This window comes from Humulus lupulus, chromosome 1 (assembly GCF_963169125.1).
Source record: "Humulus lupulus chromosome 1, drHumLupu1.1, whole genome shotgun sequence".
NCBI lineage: Eukaryota > Viridiplantae > Streptophyta > Magnoliopsida > Rosales > Cannabaceae > Humulus > Humulus lupulus.
Window position 1 is genome coordinate 53402716 of NC_084793.1, and position 23029 is coordinate 53425744.

The 23029-nt window shown below is 39.0% G+C and overlaps 1 long non-coding RNA gene and 2 other non-coding genes across 4 annotated transcripts in view; 1 reads left to right on the plus strand and 2 right to left on the minus strand.

Moving 5' to 3' along the window:
* Positions 1-3235: 3235 nt before the first annotated feature.
* On the minus strand, positions 3236-3336 carry LOC133813386 (U6 spliceosomal RNA). The gene has a single exon (XR_009884401.1). It is a non-coding gene; the product is annotated as a U6 spliceosomal RNA (small nuclear RNA).
* Positions 3337-12659: 9323 nt separating this feature from the next.
* Positions 12660-12765, plus strand: LOC133813517 (small nucleolar RNA R71). Its single transcript, XR_009884526.1, has one exon. It is a non-coding gene; the product is annotated as a small nucleolar RNA R71 (small nucleolar RNA).
* Positions 12766-13311: 546 nt separating this feature from the next.
* Positions 13312-23029, minus strand: part of LOC133827602 (uncharacterized) — a 29462-nt gene continuing 19744 nt past the window's right edge. Inside the window, exon 4 of one of the 2 annotated variants that reach the window (XR_009890461.1) lies at positions 13312-13394. This is a non-coding gene — a long non-coding RNA (uncharacterized LOC133827602). Of the gene's footprint in view, positions 13395-16875; positions 17542-23029 lie in introns of those variants that run through there. The other variant, XR_009890356.1, reaches the window with a different exon arrangement.

Consider the following 23029-nt stretch of genomic DNA (forward strand, 5'->3'; position numbering starts at 1 on the left):
CTATCAAAAATTGATCTGCTCAACTTTGATAATTCTAATTGATAATTAAATCAATTAATTGAGACTATCTAGATGATTTTATCCAAGATACAGTGGGGACCTTGGGCCTATGAAATCAAGCTCCAATAAGTTATCATAAATCTAAAAATAAATTTACTAACTTATTAATTCCTTGTGACTCCACTAAAGACTCGAAATTGCACTCTTGAATTCATAGAACACTCTATAAGAAATATAGAAACGTTATTAATTATCCATTATTACAACCATAATTGTCACTCAATCCTTTATAGACGGTCTACAATGAGATGAGACTAAAATACTGTTTTACCTGTCATTGTATTTTATCCTTAAAATACTTAGTTCCTTTTAAATGATATTTCAATAAACTAATATTAATTACTGAAATGAGATCTCTATCATTTAACACCTTGAACCAAACTAAGAGGAAACCATTGTTTCTCTTCTTCATCAGAAGCTATAGATGTTCATATCTATGATTAACACTCACACTCAATTATACTACCGAGTTCCCAAGATGTAAGTATTGGCTAGTACGCAAGGTAAGTTGGTAACGAACAAGTCAAAGAGCTCAAATTATACAATCAGTTTGAATACTAACCACTCAGAATTGAGATTGAATCGACCTATGGTCAACTATGTGATATGACTAGAATAGCTAACATCGGTATGTTTACTTATCTTATCTACTGTCAATATCGGTCGTGTCTGATGTAACAAATACGTCCAATTTATCTGCTTTGCTAATGTTCTGCAAAGAACATAACACTACAATGTGTAAGTAGATCATATCGTAGATTGGCTAGTCATTATAATTCCTGGGCACTGACTAATCTTAAGACTAACTTATTTTGAACATACAATCATATTTATATTCCACTGTGATCACGTCACTATAAATATGATTAGCTATATGCTCATGAAAATAAAACATGTGAGTAAAGTGATTGATCAAGTCAAAAAATGATTTCTATTCTTTTATTGATAATAAATGAGATTACAAAGAAATTGAGTTTTAATTAGGGCATAAAACCCCAACAGGGTTAACTAGGGATAATATTCAACAAGGTAGTCTTAAAAAGCTCAAACGAACCAACAAAATTGCCTAAATCCTTTCTAAATTGCTAAGCCCCCTAGGATTTCGCCTTAAGGGAATTATCGAGCCAATTCTAAAAGTTGAACCTTTATGCATACTTAACTTTTCCTAGGGTTTTGGGATTTCAAGGTTGAATGCATAGATTTGGATTCACACTTTCACTAGAGTTTGGTAGCATAAAAAACTTCAAGTACTAAAGACTTATTTACACACAAAAGTTATCAAATATTTATATTTTGTTTGAAATTTTATCATCGAGCCCCCCCTAAAACTTTTCCACAACCATTACTTAAATTGATTCCATTATAACCTAGACTCTAGACTCAACACAAAACACTAATAAGAAATTAAAATGGCAATTTAGACAAACCCCCCCCCCCCCCCCCCCCCCAAACTTAAGAGAACACAATGTCCTCATTGCTACACAACCCACAATAATAACCACAAGTATTAAGAAAGAAACTAGAAATAAAGCATCATCAAATAAAAAGAATATAAAATAAACAAGACAAAAGGCAAAGAAAAACTCCCTCTACATCACTGGTGGCTGCTGAACGGCTGAAACCCCCACTCTTGCGGATAGCTCTCTGATTGAGCTCCAATTTTTTTTTCCGCCCAGTTTCAATGCTGCAGCATCGCAAAATTTCTCAACAGCATAGCTACTGTATTGGCCCATAATTGCTCCAGGATTTTCAGCATAAAAAAAAGCACTTTCTTGAACTCATTTTCCCAACTTCAATGCATCCAAAAGATCCTTTAATAATCAAGTAACAACCCCACAACAACAAGGTAGCCTCTAAATAGCCCTGAATTCAGTTCAAACCACAAAAAACCAGTATTGAAAGAGAGGTAAATGAACAAAACAATTTTTTTTAAGTAAGTATAGATGAAACTAGCTGCCCTCATGATTCATCTTTAAGCACAACAACTCTATTAACTTCATTATTCAAGGATCCATCAAAATGAGCGAGGTCTTGTTTTGCTTAACCTCGCCACCCCCAAACTTAAGTTTTTTCCCCTTCACCTTAAACTTTCTTCTTGAAATTTCATCACGCAAGTCCAATGTACCACAAGGAAAGACTTTAATTATCAAGAATGAATCAGAGAAACTTGATATTAGATGTCCAGAACTTTCTTTTATTTGAGAATTAGAGAAACACACCCTCTGCCCCACTTCGAACCTTTGGCAATGAGCTTTCCTACCACACTTCTTTTTCTTTTTCTTCTTTCTATGTGACTTTCAAATGAGACGATGCCTTCTTTATACTTGCCCCTAGCTCATTGTTTCTCTCAAATTCTTAAGGAGGTAGCCTCATCCTCACTTTCTTGCTACACCTTGTGGGTACCTCTTCTTCCATATTAGAGTCCATGACATGAATGACCAAACACTCCCCCAACTCATCTGGAGAATGTATAGGATTGAATACCTTGAACGTTACTTGCTCATCTTGAGCTCACATTGTGAGCTTCCTTTTTTCCACATCGATCAAAGTTCTACCATAGCAAGAAATGGCCTCCCCAAAATAATAGGCACCTATATATCTGCCTCATAGTCTAGAACAATAAAGTCAGCGGGGAAAATGAATTTTTCAACTCTTACTAATACATCTTCAATTTTTTCATCAGGGTGAGCGAGGGATCTATCAGCTAGTTGAAGAGTAACTATTGTAGGTCTAACCTCTCCAATCCCTATGTGACGCCCCACGTCACTATGGCTGCTTCCTGGAATGATGACTGGCCCTACAAACCAACACGAGTCTTTCCAGCGTGCTTTGTCCTCACTCGCACGCTTCCTGGAAAAACTTCCCAGGAGGTCACCCATCCCTAGATTACCCCAGGTCAAGCACGCTTAACTTTGGAGTTCTCAAGTGATGGGCTACCGAAAAGAAGATGCATCTTGTTGATATAGGTAGTACCCATCAATCCATTTAAGCCCTCTTCAACTATGTAGTCCCATACCTACACAGTCTTAGAATCATCACACTTGACCTTCCCCAGGCGGTGTGGGATTGCACAGCTTACCCGATCTTTCCCCTTACGGATCACGGGATTTTGACTGTCACAATCAACCCCCCTTATGGGCCCGACGTCCCCGTCGGCCACACTTCCGGCTGGGTCAAGGCTCTGATACCATTTCTCGATTTGTGCGTGTCATCCTTGCGCAGGGGCCATGCTAATCTTCTCTGTATCGTTCCAATTTTATCGTTCCAACTTGTAACACCCTCACTTATTTTAGTTAACACTATATCTGAGGTGTTACGTTTTAAAATTATATCATAATTTATTTCTGCGGAAGTCTGGACATTTTTTTTTTAAAACTTGAAAACCTATTTCACATTATTTACATTAAACATAAATTGTGTCTCAAACATATTATACATAAGTATTAAATAACCCAATTTTTTTCAAAACATAACTTCACACTTTATTACAAATATCACATTGGTAAACTGAAATAACCCACAAAAGGTCAATGTGTTCATATGTACAAATCAGGGTCAGGACCATGCTTCCGTTCTCCTTATGTCATTCTCTCATTTCTTTCTCTACCTGCAACACAAGACAACTGTGAGCCTAAAGCTCAGTAAGCAAAGTAATGCATGCAATGCTAATGATTACCCAATGTCAATGGACATACACAACTCCTTTTTAAATTTTGGGCCCCTTAATATTGTGCACACTGTTTGAATTGGTCAATGCCTGCAGGGCTTGTTACACATATAATATAAAATCTCATGGGTTCTCCTCCGGCTAGCCATCACCACAGTAGGGCGCATTAAAAACCTTATTCCATCGTTGCCCCATTGGGCTCAAGAGTTAAGGCGGCCACACATTGTGGTGTCAATACATATAACAATAACTCATATGGAGGAGAAATAAAAACAGAAACATGGCAAACAATATAATTGGTTCACTAAAACCTAGCCCAAATTATTGGGCAGCCACTATAAGCCTACTATAGGCCTCCGTTTACACTTATTAACACTTTCATTTGCCTTTTCAAAACAGTGGCACTGAACTTAAACTTCTTATTACAACTTTCTTTTATGTTGCACAAAACTTGCAAAGGCATCATATAATTAATCATCATAATATCATGCATGGTCTTATATCATATAATAATTTACCATATCACTATTATGCCATGCATACAAATTTACGATGAAGTGTCAATGTATGTTAATACCACTTACTCACAAAATATTCATATAATGCATAATTTCACATAATATGTAATTCTTGTGTTGCAGTTGAGTACTTTACTTACCTTCTGTCCAAAATATATTTCACCGTGTAACAAGTGGTGTCTTAGGTGTTAATGTGCTTATCCTGACAATGGCATGGATTTCTCATCATAATGATGGCAGTAATACATTGAACTCTCATTTAAAAATACCCATAAAACATCATACCAAATTTCATATCCAATTCATGCCTAAAATGCCTTAAACCACCTAGATCGAGCGTTAAATTTATCTTAGACATTTGGAGAAATTTTGACAGAGTTTCCCCTTAATTTTGGCTATCCTCAAATATCAAAATCAACCAATAATTAACATCAAATAACCTTCCATAACCATATATCCCAAATACCAACATGATTCATCATAAAGTTATCATATACCGATTTTGATAAAATTCTAATATCCTAGATCATCACCCAAATTAAATGAGTCTCCACATCTATTCAAACATTTATAAACATATATACTCTCTTATAAACTCAATAAAATAACCAAAAATCAATTTGTACTCCAAGAACCCCAAAAACCTCATAAAACACAAAATTTCACTTACCGAGCAACTTTTCGGCGAAAACAATCTCTTCTAGCTTTTCTAAACCTCAAACCACTTGGAAACCACCAAGAAATATCTTAACAAGAGATAAAGCACCATAGATAAGCTCTCAGTAAAATTCAAAAACATAATTTAACTTCCAAGTACAAGAACGTACCATAAAAATGCTAGAACTAAGCTTAATCCACTTCTTTGGCTTTGATTTCACTTGGATCTCCTTAGAATTTCTTCAAACCAGCCAAGAAATTGTTTTTGGTTTTCTTTTCTCTCTGTTTTTCAGAGTAATGGTCGTGCAAAGTGATAAGGTTGATGAAAATTCTTTATTTTCAATGATTTGCCCTTATTGTATCAAAATTTGACACCGTTCACCTCATCATTTCACCTTTTGACTTATGAAAACCTTATCACTTCAATAATTTCAACTTAATCATCTGCTAGGCCTACTATCCTTATGTGTAAAACACTCACACCAAACCTTAGGTCCATATGAGTTCATACCCAATAGTTATGCTTACCCGATCGAGCGTAGCATACTTATGCTAAGCTCGTTTTCACTTTGCATCAATACCACTGATTATGTATACCTCCCATCGAGAATTGATCTAATGGTTCTAAAACCATTTTTACTTCATCAATGAGACCTTAATCATACCTCAATTATATTTGGTAAATCCACTAATACTCAATTTTACCCCGAAATACTAGTAATCGACATTGTACTATTTTTCACCACTTAACATCTTTTGCCTTCAATATCTCACTTTCCTCACTTAATTCCATGCCTTGTCCATATTTTTCATACTTTCTTATATCTTAAGCACATCAAACACCCATAAAAGACAACTCAAATGCCACAAGGTTAATAATATTTGAATATTAAAATATTGTGACAGTCAGAATCCCGTGATCCGTAAGGGGAATTTGTGACGCCCCACGTCACTATGGCTGCTTTCTGGAATGACGACTGGCCCTACAAGCCAACACAAGTCTTTTCAGCGTGCTTTGTCCTCACTCACATGCTTCCTAGGAAAACTTCCCAGGAGGTCACCCATCCCTAGATTACCCCAGGTCAAGCACGCTTAACTTTGAAGTTCTCAAGTGATGGGCTATCGAAAAGAAGATGCATCTTGTTGATATAGGTAGTACCCATCAATCGATTTAAGCCATCTTCAACTGTGTAGTCCCATACCTACATAGTCTTAGAATAATCACACTTGACCTTCCCCAGGCGGTGTGGGATTGCACAGCTTACCCGGTCTTTCCCCTTACGGATCACGGGATTCTGACTGTCACAATCACCCCCCTTACGGGCCCGACGTCCCCGTCGGCCACACTTCCGGCTGGCTCAAGGCTCTGATACCATTTCTAACGTCCCTAAGGTAGGGTACGTCTGCCACATACTCGTAATTCTAGGGTTTACGAGTATGTTAGGCACTTGACCAAAAGAATTAAATAAAATGATACGAAGAAATACAGAAAAATTTTAAACTTTTATATAAACTTATTAGTAGAAATTATTACACGTATGAATACTTTAAATTTAATGTAGCCATATGAAAACTCTAAACCATTATTGCATTGCTACTGAGTCTGTGCTCCACAAGTTGCTCAACAGCTAAAGCCACACCTGGAAAAATGTTGGAAAATAACATAATGAGCTAACGCTTAGTAAGCAAATCTCATGCATACACATACACATGAATGTCGTGAGTTTGTAGTGCACATATACTAATATGCTGACTTATATACTTATGCATTTCATTTATTGCTCATGCACTTTCAAACTTTACTTTTATGCTCTTTCTTTTAGTTTCACATTTTTATGGGCCCAATATCACTTGTGCACACTGTTTGATTCGGCCAATGCCTGCAGGGCTTGTTACACATATCATATAGATTCCCATGGGTTCTCCTCCGGCTAGCCATCATCGCAGCTAGGCTCATCATAACACTCATTTCATCATTGCCATAACTGCCATACTTATTACACATATGGAGGAGAAAGACGGAAACATGACAAACATATCTGAATGGTCAACTCTGACCTAGTCCATACCAGTGGGCAGCCACTATAAGCCTTATAGACCTCCCTCTTCTTTACTGAACTTACTTAATTGCTTCATTGAAACAATGGCACCCTTTTTAACATCTTATTATCACTTTGCTTAAGCCTTGTGTCATTAAAATGTTCAACTTTACATAAGACTTTTTCAAGGCATTACATAACTTTTCTCATATTCATATGCATGGTCTTATATCACATAATAATGTATCACATAACTATACATGCCATGCATACATGTAGATGCTGAAATGCCAATGTTCATGTTCATGATTCATGTTTGATGGCATTCAATTAAGGCATTGTATCACATCTCATATAACTCAAAACATCTTTAGTCATAATACATGAAGCTTTGGGTTGGTGGCGTTGTTATACCTTAACGTAGAGCTATGGCTCAGGTCTACGGTTTCCAGCCTAAAAACTTAAATGCTTCATATATCATAACACATAACAAAAATCATGAACATAATAGTAATCCACATATTCATCAACATAAGAACACATACTTGCACATAATTCATATCAATCTTAACCAAGTAAGACATATTTCACATATCACGAAATTCATCAATTACATATCACACAACACCTTTATGATATTCATATGACCATTCTTCACATACTTATCATATGCATCATCATCATACCATACTTAACTCATCAGATGTACACAATCAATGTAGTCATGCATCTTACACTTAAGCACAAAAGGTGAGATTTACTTACCTTAGGGCCTTAGCTTATTTTAAAACAGCTCACCAAGAGTCAATCAATCAAATCCATACAAATCCTATTCAAGGCACATCATATATTAAATTCTATCAAAATCGTAAATATACACTATTGATAGTGTATATTAACAATACCAGAAACTATATAAATGATAATAATAATTATTATCAACGTAATGCAAATAACTCTTCATATAAAACCATGTTTTAAACCTTGCTAATAAGATAATGTACTCTTATGATAATAATAATAATAATAATAATAATAATAATAATAATAATAATACCCAATTAAAATTACATGACATTTGGGTCCAATACTTGACTACTCAAGTTTCTCTCTCTTTAATCTCATTAACAATATAAAATCATATTTTAAATACTATTTTTCCATTACTATTTCTTAAATTTGTAAACTTGTACATTTTATGTATTGAAACTCTGATTTATAATAAAGAAATGTATTATGAAAATGTTGGATATTACAATCCTTCCCCCATTAAAAATAATTTTGTCCTCGAAATTTCAAAATAAATTAGATAATCGGAGACAAGAACTACCATTACAAATAAACAGAACAACATTACACAGCATAAGATTTTATACACAACACTTACTTTCACCCCGAAAAACGAAACTTATTCTTGACTTGCAATCCTTATCATATATAAAAAGACGAGGATGTGTAAACACCTCTAAAACACAATCAATCTCAAGCTTTTGAAAACCAAATCATTATTACTTCTGTCCATTACTCAAGCTAAGCAACACATGGCATCATCATCATCTCAGATGAACTTAGACCTAACTTTAGCTTTACCTGAGCCAAATCTACCCACTATCGAACCTTCACAAAAAATTTCTGCACCCCTACCACAGCTAATGGTGTATCCTACAGTACACATCCCAGAACGAAATACTCAATTTCCCAGAGTTTGGCTTCCCAAATTTTACTCTGATACTGGCCTTGTCACGGTGGAGGATTCAGCTATGCTCGATAAAAAGGTGGCCATTAGTATAGGTCAAAGCATACTCACCCCTAAAGACCAAACAATTTTATCCCATAGGTCAGACCTACAAGCTGTAAAAGATTCCTTAGTTCTTACCATTCAGGCGGCAGCATCGGTCTCAAACCTAGGCCAACGGGTTCTTGCAAGAGAACAAGAGGTTGACCACTTGAAAAGGTATATAGAAACACAAAAACAAGAGAGGCTAACCATTAGAAATGCTAACAAGGGATTGACTCGAGAGAAGGAGAAGTTGGTTAAGGAGAATGGGACTTTAACTAAACTTCTTGCTAACTACTCAGTCGATATGAAGGAAAAATTTCAGACACTGCAAACTACTGGGGAGACCCTTATAGTTGAACAACAAAAGTTGATCAACGAGGTAGAACGTGTCCAAAACCCCAATCCTTAATGTATTATGTATTTTTTTTTTTATATATCTATATATTTACGACTGTTTCACTAAAGTTTCTTATTGTGTGCTCTCAGCGACGACTTAAAACTCTGCTCTCCAAAACACTAACCTGACATATTAACCCTTTAACATACTAACAGAACTGATAGGTCATTTTCAAAGCTTGAGAATATCAAATAACAACCCAACTTCAACATCAATAAGTCATCAATTATTTATCACGTTAATAATAAAGACATGCATTCAGATAAATAACAAATTTAAGTTTCTCTATCAAGTATGGGAATAATCGTTTAATCCAAACTCATACTTATATCATATGGAAACTCAAACACACAATGAGTTTCTAATACAATTATACAACATCATTAACATACATTAACTAAAATATGGATAGATTATACTAACCATTCCTGTGTGGCTTGTCTTGTGGCGGAACTCAGTAGCATTTCGGATCTCAAAATTTAATAACATAACGAGTATACAACATCTACAAACTCAAGGATACAGAGAATCCCGTGATCCGTAAGGGGAAAGATCGGGTAAGCTGTGCAATCCCACACCGCCTGGGGAAGGTCAAGTGTGATGATTCTAAGACTGTGTAGGTATGGGACTACACAGTTGAAGAAGGCTTAAATAGATTGATGGGTACTACCTATATCAGCAAGATGCATCTTCTTTTCGGGGGCCCATCACTTGAGAATTCCAAAGTTAAGCGTGCTTGACCTGGGGTAATCTAGGGATGGGTGAACTCCTGGGAAGTTTTCCTAGGAAGCATGTGAGTGAGGACAAAACACGCTGAAAAGACTCGTGTTGGTTTGTAGGGCCAGTCGTTATTCCAGAGAGCAGCCATAGTGACGTGGGGTGTCATAAATGGTATCAGAGCCTTGACCCAGCCGGAAGTGTGGCCGACGGGGACGTCGAGCCCGTAAGGGGGGTTGATTGTGACAGTCAAAATCCCGTGATTCGTAAGGGGAAAGACTGGGTAAGCTGTGCAATCCCACACCGCCTGGGGAAGGTCAAGTGTGATGATTCTAAGACTGTGTAGGTATGGGACTACACAGTTGAAGATGGCTTAAATGGATTGATGGGTAATACCTATATCAACAAGATGCATCTTCTTTTCGGTAGCCCATCACTTGAGAACTCCAAAGTTAAGTGTGCTTAACCTGGGGTAATCTAGGGATGGGTGACCTCCTGGGAAGTTTTTCCAGGAAGCGTGCGAGTGAGGACAAAGCACGCTGGAAAGACTCGTGTTGGTTTGTAAGGCCAGTCATCATTCCAGGAAGCAGCCATAGTGATGTGGGGCGTCACAAATGGTATCCGAGCCTTGACCCAGCCGGAAGTGTGGCCGACGGGGACGTCAGGCCCGTAAGGGGGGTGATTGTGACAGTCAGAATCCCGTGATCCGTAAGAGGAAAGATCGGGTAAGCTGTGCAATCCCACACTGCCTGGGGAAGGTCAAGTGTGATGATTCTAAGACTGTGTAGGTATGGGACTACATAGTTGAAGATGGCTTAAATAGATTAATGGGTACTACCTATATCAGCAAGATGCATCTTCTTTTCGGTGGCCCATCGCTTGAGAACTCCAAAGTTAAATGTGCTTGACCTGGGGTAATCTAGGGATGGGTGACCTCCTGGGAAGTTTTCCTAGGAAGCATGTGAGTGTGGACAAAACACGCTGAAAAGACTCGTGTTGGTTTGTAGGGCCAGTCGTAATTCCAGAAAGCAGCCATAGTGACGTGGGGTGTCATAAATGGTATCAGAGCCTTGATCCAGCCGGAAGTGTGGCCGACGGGGACGTCGAGCCCGTAAGGGGGGTTGATTGTGACAGTCAAAATCCCGTGATCCGTAAGGAGAAAGACCGGGTAAGTTGTGCAATCTCACACCGCCTGGGGAAGGTCAAGTGTGATGATTCTAAGACTATGTAGGTATGGGACTACACAGTTGAAGAGGGCTTAAATGGATTGATGGGTAATACCTATATCAACAAGATGCATCTTCTTTTCGGTAGCCCATCACTTGAGAACTCCAAAGTTAAGCGTGCTTAACCTGGGGTAATCTAGGGATGGGTGACCTCCTGGGAAGTTTTCCTAGGAAGCATGTGAGTGAGGACAAAACACGCTGAAAAGACTCATGTTGGTTTGTAGGGCCAGTCGTCATTCCAGAAAGTTTCCATAGTGACATGGGGCGTCACACCCTGACCGCTTGAACACAGACTTTGGCATCAAGTTTATGCTAGCACCCAAATCACACAAAGCCATTCCACAATAAGAGTCTCCAATAGTACATGGAATGGTGAAACTTCCTGGATCTTTCATTTTAGGAGGCAACTTGTTCTGCAAGAATGAGCTACACTCCTTGGTTAGAGCTACAATTTCAAACTCCCCCAACCTCTCTTCTTTGTAAGAATATCTTTCAAAAATTCTGCATAGTTAGGCATTTGTTCAAGGGCTTCCACAAGTGGGATGTTAATATGAAACTGCTTCAAAAACATCTAGAAATTTTTTGAATTGAGCTTCTTGCTTTTGCTTCTCAAACTGTTTGGGAAATGGAGATGGCTACGTTGAAATTGAGTTGTCTGGGCAACTATGCTGCGGCATTCCTGCAGCATTCTGGGCAGAGGCAGATTTTTGTACAATAGGAATTTCAACATATTTTTGAATTTCCTCATTTATTTAGATTGAAGTGGGCTCACCCTCATGCCCAGAGTTTGTCTTGTTATTCTTCAACTCCTTACCACTTCTCAAATTAATTGCTTTGCACTCCTCTTTACCTTCTCGTCTTGGATTTATGGTGTCACTTGGCAATGAACATTGGGGTCGACTTTGCATCTCATTAGCAAGTTGTCCAACTTGAATCTCCAAGTTTCTAATAGATGCTGCTTGACTTTGGATCATTGCATCCTTTTTTTTTTTCCATATAATCCTTTAACATATTATCCAATGGACTAGGTGGGGATGCTTGTGTCATAGGGATTTGTTTTTAAGAAAAACTAGGTGGATAAGTAGGCCTAGGAGGCATAGATGTAGTGTTAAAGACCAGCCCCTTGATTGCTCCATGGGAAATTAGGGTGTTGCCGCCATGTTTGATTGTAAGAATTTGAATTAACACCACTTCTATTATGATTTCCCATGTAACACACAGATACAGGATTAGACGGACAATTGTCAAAAGTGTGACCATCACCACAATACACACAAGAAACTTCTATAAGCTGCCCCCTTTGTTGACCCAATTGTGGACTCATACCTATGCTCATATTCTTAAGAATATTCGACATGGAAGAAACTTGGGCCGCCAATGAAGTCAGTGCATCAACCTCATGAACACCGACCACTTTTCTCCCCGTAAGTGCTCTAGTAGTTGGCCATTGATAGTTATTATTGGAGATCCTCTCTAGAATTTCATAAGCTTCATTGTATGACTTGGCCAAAAATGCCCCATTTGTCGAAGCATCAACCACCATTCTTGTATGAGCATTTAGAACATTATAGAAGGTCTTCATTTGGATGCAATGAGGGATGCCATGGTGAGGGCATTTTCTTAGTAACTCTTTAAACCACTCCCATGCTTCATATAAAACTCTTCCTCTAGTTGTTGGAAAAAAGTGATCGAATTTCGCAACTTGGCATTCTTGGTGGGTGGGAAGTATTTCATCAAGAATTTCTCAGCTAATTCTTGCCAAGTAGTCACTGAATCTGATGGGAGGGAGTTCAACCAAGCCCTTGCTCTGTCTCTCAAAGAGTATGGAAACAACTTCAGTCTCAAGACATTTCTGTAACTCCGGGCAACTTGAAAGAATCACTCACTTCAATGAACAAGCGAAGATGAAGGTGAGGATCTTCTGTTGGCATCCCACTGAACTGGCCTTTGAAGCATTTGGAACATAACGGGCTTCAACTCAAACTGTGTAGCCTGAACTTCTGGTCTCACAATGCTCGGATGAAGCTCATTGAAGAGAGGGGGGGGGGGGGGGGGGATATTTCCTAATAGCATGATCTCTGTCATCAGTCACAATCACTGCATTTTGCCCATTATTGGCAGCTACTCCCCCTTGAACTACTCTCTCTTGAGCAACTCCATCTTCATTTGCTGCCCTTTGAGCGGCTCCCTGTTGAGCTCCTTGCTCAACATCCATCACTACTACTTCCTTATTTTTTTTTTGTATCCTTCACCTTCTTCTAAATGTACGCTCGATTTCTGGATCAATGGGAAGTAGTTCAGGGTCTTGATTCTCGTTCATACACTGTGTAAACCTGAAATTGCACGAGAATCACAAAGTTAGCACAAAAGAAAATTTAAACCAAATTGCAATATACTTAATTTCACAATAAATGACTGTAAACAATCCCCGGCAACAGCACAAAAAACTTGTTGCGTAAAATAAAACTAAGTGCAAGTGTACACTGTCAACAAGTAATATAGTAACAAGTACCAAATATCGTATCCACAATGACTGTTTTCTTAAGTTTTAATTGTGAAAATTAATTCTAACAAAATGGTTCAAGAATACAAAAATTAATTAAAATGGATGGTAATCTAAGAACTAGGTCATTAAGAACTAATTAAATGCAACGAAATAAAATGAAACAAGCTGGAAAAATAGTAGCAAAAAGTAAAATTGATGAGATGTTAAGCTAGAATAATTATTCCTCTAATATGTAAATTCTGGTAGCGATGCTGGATTGATGCTGCAACATGTTGTTTATTAGTCAAGAATTCCAATTAATTTCTAGGCTTCTGTCGAAGTCACTACGGTTTCAATCCCTCAATCAACCGACATATGTCTATGCTAATTAAATTTCAAGGATACAAATTTAAGCATAAATTCCCTAAGATTATGCATGGTAATAATATATGTCTACATTACTACAATCTTGAAATCAAAGAGTTCAAGCATGCACCATTCAAATTGTGTGTCAATTAATTTCAACATTTTCGGAATTGAAAATTAACCCAACTACCTACTAAAGGTGATCAATCAATAGCAAGCATTACCAATGATAAATATTTGAATGAATAAATGTAATGCCCCAAATTTCCTAACAAGGTTTAGGACCTTGATTAGGAGGCCGGGAGGGTCATAATTGATTTATTATAGTATTTAATGATTATATGCATGTTTACGTGAATTATATTATTATATGATGGTGAATGCATGCATATGGGAGAATTTATTATTGTGAGGGTATTTTGGTAATTTGACCACTGTGGGCGTAATTGTATATTGTGGGTGCATGGTTGTGATTAATTAATATAGCCACATTATAAGGTGGATTGGTTCGAGCTAATCGACATGAGACGATCATGAGATGTAAGTGTTCGGTCTAGTCATAACGGGTTTAAGTTCGGGGCTCGGGGTGAGTCTCGGGGTGAATTTAATGATTAGAGCATTACCGGGAATTAAAGGGTAATGGGATATGATTTATTGGTATTTGTGAATATTGAGAATAGCGGGAATTGGAGAGCGTTAATTATAATTAACGAGATAGGCGGGAAAGGACGGTTTTACCCTCGGAAGATTTTAGAGGGATTTATTTGGCTTAAGGGCATTATGGTATTTTAACCCTAAGGATATATATGACATGAAGGCTGTAGAAACACAGAACTAAAACAGAGAGCCCCATCCTCATCTCTCCCTTTCTTCCCGTACAAGCTTCTCCCTTCACTTTTCTTTGAATTTTGAGAGCCCAAATTGAGGAGTTGAGCTAGGAGATCAAAGGTGGGAGCTAGGGAACTTGATTCAGACATTTAAGGGGATTCAAAATCGTTTTTAAGGTGAGTTCTAGCCATTGAATTCAGGTTATGCTCTGTTTTCCTTTTGGTTTTCAGCTTATGGTTTTTGATGTAGAAAGTGGGAATCAAGGGGAGTTTTTGTGTATGTGTTGGTTGGGTTTTGGTGAGGGGGAGTTATGGGTGATGTTTAGAGGTTTAATTGTGTGTTTGGAGAAGGTTTGGAACTGGTTTGAAGGCTTGGTTCTAGGGGAATATGCAGGGGAGGTCGAGCTGGTGCGTTGCTGATTTTTGGCTGATCTGGGTAATGAGCCGTGGCCTGGCTTTTGTGTGCCGCGACCTAGGGTGGCTTCTGAGGCAAATATGCCTCTATCAAGGAGATGAGTCGCGGCATGGCTCTGGTGAGCCGCGGCCCATCAGGGCATTTTTGGCTGAAATTGTGTTTTTAGCCTAGGCATGCTTATCATAGGCCTCGGGGTTGGTCCTACTACTTGGTTAAGTGGGGATTGATGTCTCGGAGGCTAGATATTGGTTTGGGAACTTATATTGATCATTTTTATTAATGGTATCCTATATGTTTGGTTATGACTAGGTGACCGCTAAAGGATTAAAAGTTTATCGTTCTCAAGGGTCGTTTTTGTTATCATTCTAGCTCGAATTTGAGGTAAGAAAACTGCACCCTGTGTATATGTGACATGCATGGCTGTCATTGATGCATGTTGGTTGATTATTGAGTATGACATGCATGGCTATTATGATGCATGTTGGTTGATTATTAAGTATGACATGCATGGCTATTCTTGATGCATGTTGGTTGATTATTAAGCATGACATGCATGGCTGTTATTGGTGCATGTTGGAATTGCTGGACATATTGCATATGATGCATGAGAAACATGTGATTAGGACATGCTTGTATACTGAGTATGATATCGTTCAGAGCTTGAGCCTCTGTGTTTATGCATGGTCCTAATTGTGCTAATACCTGTTTAGTAAGCATGCAGAATACCTTGCTTATGGATATGGAACATGTGATATATGATTGGTGGCATGACTTACTTGTGTATGACAGTGACTAGTCAGGGACTCTAAAGTCGAGAATCATGCATTGAATGGCTCCACGACATTAATGCTGGACCGACTCTAAGGTCGAGAATCACGCATTGAGTGGCTTTATGGCACTAATGCTAGACCGACCCTAAGGTCGATGATCACGCATTGAATAGCTCCATGGCATTAATGCGGGACCGACCCTAAGGTCGAAGAACTTATAAGTGCTTGCCTGGTCTATGACCAGATGTTTATAGCCAAGGTATTTGACCCCGGTGACTGTTTGTCACATGGCTAGGGGACGCTGTCCATAGCACGACTCTAGAGTCGGGAGGAAGGTTATGTTAGTGACCATTCACCATGCACCTTTCCTGATCAAACTTATGAAATAATCTCTCATCAGTTAAGCCCTGGTGACCCTATCGTCACATGGCTAGAGGAAGCTGAGCTCATTATTGTGACTTTTGGCTATTGTCACCTATTTGTTTGGACTGATAGTCCTGAATGGTTATTATGATCGTTGTTGATATTATATCATGTTATATTGTGTTTTCTTGCTGGGCTTCGGCTCACGGGTGCTACGTGGTGCAGGTAAAGGCAAGAGGAAGCTGGACCATCCTTGAGTTGGAGAGCTTAGGTGATGACGTGTACATATGCAGCTGCTCGTCCGTCACGGCCGAGGTTTAAAGTGCAACTAGGGTTGAACCCTGTTTTGCCCCTTAGAACGGCCTGTTGTAATATTTTCTGTAATAAACTCTGAAACTTTATTTTCGGGATCCCAATGTATATATTAAACGTTCTAGTGAAACGTTACATCTTAACCAAATTGTTTAAACCCTAAACCGCTAATCATACATAGTTACACGATTTGGCGAAATGACTCGATTAGCGAGTTTAGCACTGTTGACAAGGCACACCGTAACGGTCCCAGGAGTTGGGGCGTTACAATAAACATAAAATTGCATAAGCATCAATATAAAAGTACCAAGAAAATTCACATAATAGGGTTCAAATTATCCTAGCTATTTAAAGTTTAGCTCATGAATATAATCTAAAAAATACCCAAATAATAACAATCCATAATCAGAAATTTTAAAGAAAAACTAAGAGTGAAGTAAGAATGGCAAGCCAATTGGATGTCTCCAAGTTGTCTTTTTCTTCTAGCTTTTTCTCTTTGCTTTTCTTCTTCTCCTTCACGTTAATAGCTTTCCAAAATTAGGTCTGAAAATTGCCTCAGCTGCTGCCCCCTTTCTAGGTCTGGTTCGTGTATTCCTTTCCCAAAGGGGAAAGATGATGACGTATATAAAACTTAGGGCATCTCTCCTCTTGTCACGTGGGCCTTGTCCACTCATCTCCTTTAATTGAATGTCTTTTTTTTTTTTATCAAAAATGGATACAAGGCAAAATGAAGCCCAATCATATATTATCTATTTATCATTCAGCCCAATTCAAATAATTCCAAAAGTGAGCTGGAGAAATAAATAGTGGCTTCCAACGTGGGTCATCCAAATAGATTAGTTGGCAGAATGTGATGCTGCTACAATACAACAACATTCCTCAAATCCTGATTCCACTTTAAGCTTCAAATCCTTCTCAAAATGCCAAAAGTTCACAAACCACCTATCAAGACAATAATTCAACATTTTTAGAGATATTTTCCAATATCACTGTAATATTTAATATTATCTAACTACAATTAATATTTAATCAAAGCATAATAAAAATAACTACAAAATACTCAAATCACTATTTTCTTGATTAAAAAAAGAGTTAAAAAGTAATAAAATAACTCTAAATCATAGAGTTATCAAACACCGAAAGGCATAGGAAGGACCTCGTGTCGCCTCCGTTTGCAGCCCCCCTGAGGAAAGGCTTCCGAATGTTTATTTATCTGAAGGTTGACTTCTCTTATGAGAATATAATTAGTGATGTATTTCAAGTTTGATTGACCCTAAGGCACACTCTTGAGTTAATTCATTGATTGAAAATAATGGGTTACACTCCAAATGTGTATCTAGGATTTCGAGCACGACAAGTGCATCTTGACCAAACTAGCGGTAGTTCATAAGTCAAAAGAGAAAAAGACGTTTTTAAGTTTTCACTTATAAAATTGAGATTTGTCTCAAAATTAATTTAGAGTTAGCCTGACCTACCCCAAGGCGGTCCATTAATTTTCAAATTAATTTATTGTGGGTTAGTATATATTTTTGTGTGCTTTTATATGTTGCATTCATGCATCATGTTTACTTTTCCAAATAAAATATGATATTTATTATATGTTTTAATTCATTATATTTATTTATTTATTTCCAGCAACAATGGTTAATTCTCTTACTCTTGATCATGTACTTGACAACTTGGGAAATCAAACATACCTCATTGATAAACTCTTGGAAATGATTCAATTTAGCCTTAACCACATAAGAAGATGGTACGAAGGGATTGACATTGTCTTCGGAACACATAACTTGTATGGAGCGATCTATGATCTACAACTAGAGGATCCAAGCTTTTCATCCAGCTTTGACGAACATGAAAAATATGGTGAATGGATGAGATCGAATCACCTGGCATGTCAATGCATGTTATCGACCATGCATGGTGACATTAAAGAAAGATATGTGATTATTGAAACTGCATACGAGATGTGGGCCATGATGAAGGATGATGCTATAGCACAAGCTCAGTTTTTGAAATACGGGGTAAATTCGATTTACTCAAAAACTATTCTTTAATATTTTTGAATGGTTGATTCAAAATTATGCCACTAATATTATTTTTCATATGTTTTTGTTTTTCAAGGATGCAAAAATCTATTGAGAAAAAGAGTAGTTGCATTGAAACCAAAGCGAAGAAGAAATGATAAAGAAAATTGAAGATAGAAAAGATTAGTTTAGAAATTTATTTGTTTAGTTTAAAACAATTTAAATTTTTAGTCATTTTGAAATAGTTGATTTTCCTTATGAAATAAATTAATAGGTTATTTCTTTAAAGTAGTTCTAGAATTCTTTCTAGAAACTATGTTTTTAGATTCCTTTATTTGATGAATGAACAAGTTTAATATTTCTTTTGAATAATAAATTCATTTGTTATTTTTGAAATGTACTTTTTCCACCTATTTCATCAATGAGTATTGTTACACCCAAATTTTGAGAATAGAAATTTTGATCTCGAAAGTCAGGCTTGTAAAGTGTAAGCTCGAAATAAGAAAATTAGTCATGAGATCAGCCTTAATTAGAATCGAGTTTGACAGTCTCATTCAATATTAAAACGACGACGTCATAGGTGGTAAGCTCGGAACCACATGATCTCGAAGAATCGAGCGAAGCTTGAAGTTACAGTGACATGGGTTCAACACTTGTTTAATTTTCTTGGTCTGTTTGTATTAGCATCAGTCAAGAAGGTTCGAGCCCGAATATTGCAAGCTCGGAGGAGACGGCCTTGATAAAGATACTTAATTAGACCGAGGGAAGCCGAGCTGGAAAGCTCGTGGTGATTTGCTGATCTCGAAGATATGTAAGTCGAACGTGTGAGGTCGATGGCCAAGTGTGGACGCGGTTACTGTTTAAAAATCCCTATATCTAAGGGATTTGTCGTAATCTGTTAATGAATCCCGAATATCATGGGATTTATACGTGTATTGTATATTTATATGCATTTAATTGTATTTATTTTGAGATTTGAATCATAACTCCACGAAATGTGAGGGGAGATATTTTGTAAACCAGTCTATAAATAGATTGGATAAATTCATTTGTAGACACACTGAAATGGGCACTGGGAATACTCTGTCAATTCGCTCCCTTAAAAAGAGCTTTGAGAGAATTCCATAGTTGAATAACATCAACTCATGGACTAGGCAGATTTCAATTGCTGAACCACGTAAAAAATCACGTGTTTCCTCTTTATTTTTCTAATTTTATGTTTAGTGCTCTACATTTCTAAGTTGACGAAAAACGACGTCAACAGTTTGGTGATTTCATTGAGAGCCATTAAACAAGATGTTAGCCTGTTTAATCAGAAAACCTCCCGAGTAATAAATGGTCGCCGTAAACAATCCCAACACTGGTGGGCAGCCATTTCCTCGAATACTGGAGGAGCAAACTCCTCGTACCGAAGACTATCCGCGACGACTGGGAAAGTAATCCATGGATGACCCAAGCCCTGAAGAAAGAAGTGATTCATTTGATTCTCAGGGCCCAGCAGCTCCCAGGCCTGATGAAGATCTGTACTACAATCCTGAAAGGTATGTTCCTATTGTGGAACTCGAAAATCACCAACTGCGAAAGCAGTAGCCAGAGGCGACAAAATGCAATGAGAAATTAGCCAGGCAGGCTGCGGAAGTCTAGGCACCTCCCCGGAGGCCTAGAGGACGTCCCAGTGGGAGCACGGCTGCCAGGAGGTCGAAACAAGTGCCATAGCCGAATTAGCCGAGGCCCCGGAGAAGTACCCAGATTGAGGCCACTGCCAACCTGAATGCAGTATTATCAACAGGAATAGGTAATAACCGAAGCCCTCTGGTGGCGCGGAAACCGAATCCTGAAGCTGCAAGAAACCCGGAACCTGTCTGGGCAAACTCTGGGTCATCCAAGCCCAACAATGGGAGACAGCCGTCGTCGCCCATAAGGCATCCACCATCACCAATAAGGCACCCCTCACCAGTCCAAGAGGTCCCCTGACCTGCACCACGAAGACCGTCTTGCAGTGGCAATCAGGATGGAAATCGACAGGCCAGACCTGGACGAGGAAATGAAAGGGAGGCTACCTGAGAGCACAGAGCTCCTCAACCTTCAGGAAGCCGAATTTCAAGATCACAATCTGCTGGGTTAGGGAGATTGACAAGGGACCCATCCCGTAATTATCGAGCATCACAGCCAGAAAGGGCTGCTAGCTACGCAAGCAGGAGCTCGGATTACACTCAATCCGTAAGCAATTATAATACTGAGCATAGACATACAGGAAATCGAGGGAATCATCCTGATCTGCAGGATCACCTGAACCATAATCGAGAACGAGTTGATCCCCCGAACCCTGATCTGCGAGACCATTTGAATGGTCGTAAGCAGTCAGCACATAATCCCATGCCAAGACCAGGAGCTTGAATTTTTATTAACGAAAACCAACCCCATCAAGTCCAGGCTCGACCCCTAGTGGATCTGGTCCAGGAAAGGATTGATCAGTTGGAAAGAGCACTTAGGCTCCTGCAAGACGAGCGGAGTAGGGATAAGGCTGAAGTGTCCGACAAGGAACTCGAGCCTTTTGCCCCGCATATATCTAGCACTCCATTTCCCCAAGGATTCAAAATACCTCACATAGCACCATTCGATGGGAACTCAGACTTGTACAATCATTTGAGCACCTTTAATACCATCATGCGAGCCAGCAATGTTGGCTACGAGCTCAGGTGTATGCTGTTTCCTGCAAGTCTTACGAGACCAGCAAAAAACTGGTTTGAAAAGTTAGGGAGACACTCGATCTCGTCTTGGGATCAATTAGCAAGAGAATTTAAAAAGCAATTCAAGGCTATGGTTGGCGTCAGGCCTGAAGCTTCGGCCTTAACCAATGTCCGACAATAGCAAGACGAGTCACTAAAGAGTTACCTTACGAGGTTTAACCTAGAAGTAGCCCGAGTCTGAAATGTCGATGATAGTGGCCACCTGATGGCCGTTAGAGCTGGTATTTTACCAGGGAGTCCCATTTGGGAAGATTTACAAAGAAAGCCCATTAGGTCACTAACGAAGTTCAATCGAAGGGCCTAGAGGTTTGTCAATGTAGAAGAGGCGAGGTTAGCACTGAACCTGACCTCTCAGCCCATAACTACAACGACAAACGTTAACTCTGCCTCGATCTCGGCGGCCCCATCAACTTCGAAACCCTCTGGGGATAATCCTTCTAAAAGGGAGAAGAACGGAGAGAATAACCCTGAGGCTAATGGAGGGAAAAAGAAGAAAGGAGATAAATATTTCTCCGTTTACACAGTATATACCGAGCTCAAAGAGGCTTGGGAAAAAATATTTTTGACCAATGAAAATCAGGTGTCGTTCAGACGACTTGACCCCATTCAGAATCAGAAGGCGAAAAGGGACTCAAATAAATACTGTAGATTCCACAAAGATATCAGACACACAACCGATGAATGTTGACAGCTGAAGGACAAGATCGAAGGCTTGATCTCGAGAGGATATCTCGAACAATATGTTAGAAGCCAAAATTACAACCAAGCCTCAACAAGTCAGAGGGCGGCAGCTGCACAACCTGCCCAACATAACAACCCCGAGTTCAGGAGGATGAGCGACCCCCTCCGATTGATGGAGAAGATGTAGTAACCATCTCAGGGGACCTCATATTGCAGGTTTGGGAAAGAATGCCCAAAAGAGGTATGTAAACGAGCTCAAGACTGGAGACGGTTCTCCATACGAACCTGAACCACGAGCTCCAAAACAACAGAGGACTGAGACTCAACCCATTACATTTACTGAAGAAGACACATCACACGTCCAATTTCCTCACAACGACCCTCTGGTCATTACTCTCCAGCTCACGAACAAGAGGGTACGTCGAGTCCTAATTGATAATGGGAGCTCGGTGAATATCCTTTACAAAGCCACTCTAGAAAAGATGGGACTCGCGCTTTGCGATTTGAAAGCATGTGCAACAACATTGTACGGTTTTTCAGGAGAAGGAATTGCCTGTATGGGATCCATTGAACTCCTCGTAACCTTGGGAGACTATCCATTCTCGGTAACCAAGATGATGGAGTTTGTAGTGGTGGGCCTCCCGTTGGCCTACAACGTACTGCTCGGGAGACCCGCCTTAATTGGGCTGGGGCACTGTCGTCTGTCAGGCACTTGGCCATCAAGTTCCCGACTTCTAGTAGCATCGAGACGTTGAAGGGAGACTAGCTCGCAGGAAGGGAGTGCCACAATATTTCCATAAGATGAAAAAATTAAACGAGTGCGCAGACACTGGTAGTTGTTCAGGAGACAGATGGGCCCGTCTTCGAGATAGATGAGGAAATCGACCCAAGAATGGAAGAAAGGGCCGACCTCAAACCTCTGGAAGAGCTCGAGGAAGTGACACTCAAAGGAACAGATGCCACAAATGCGGT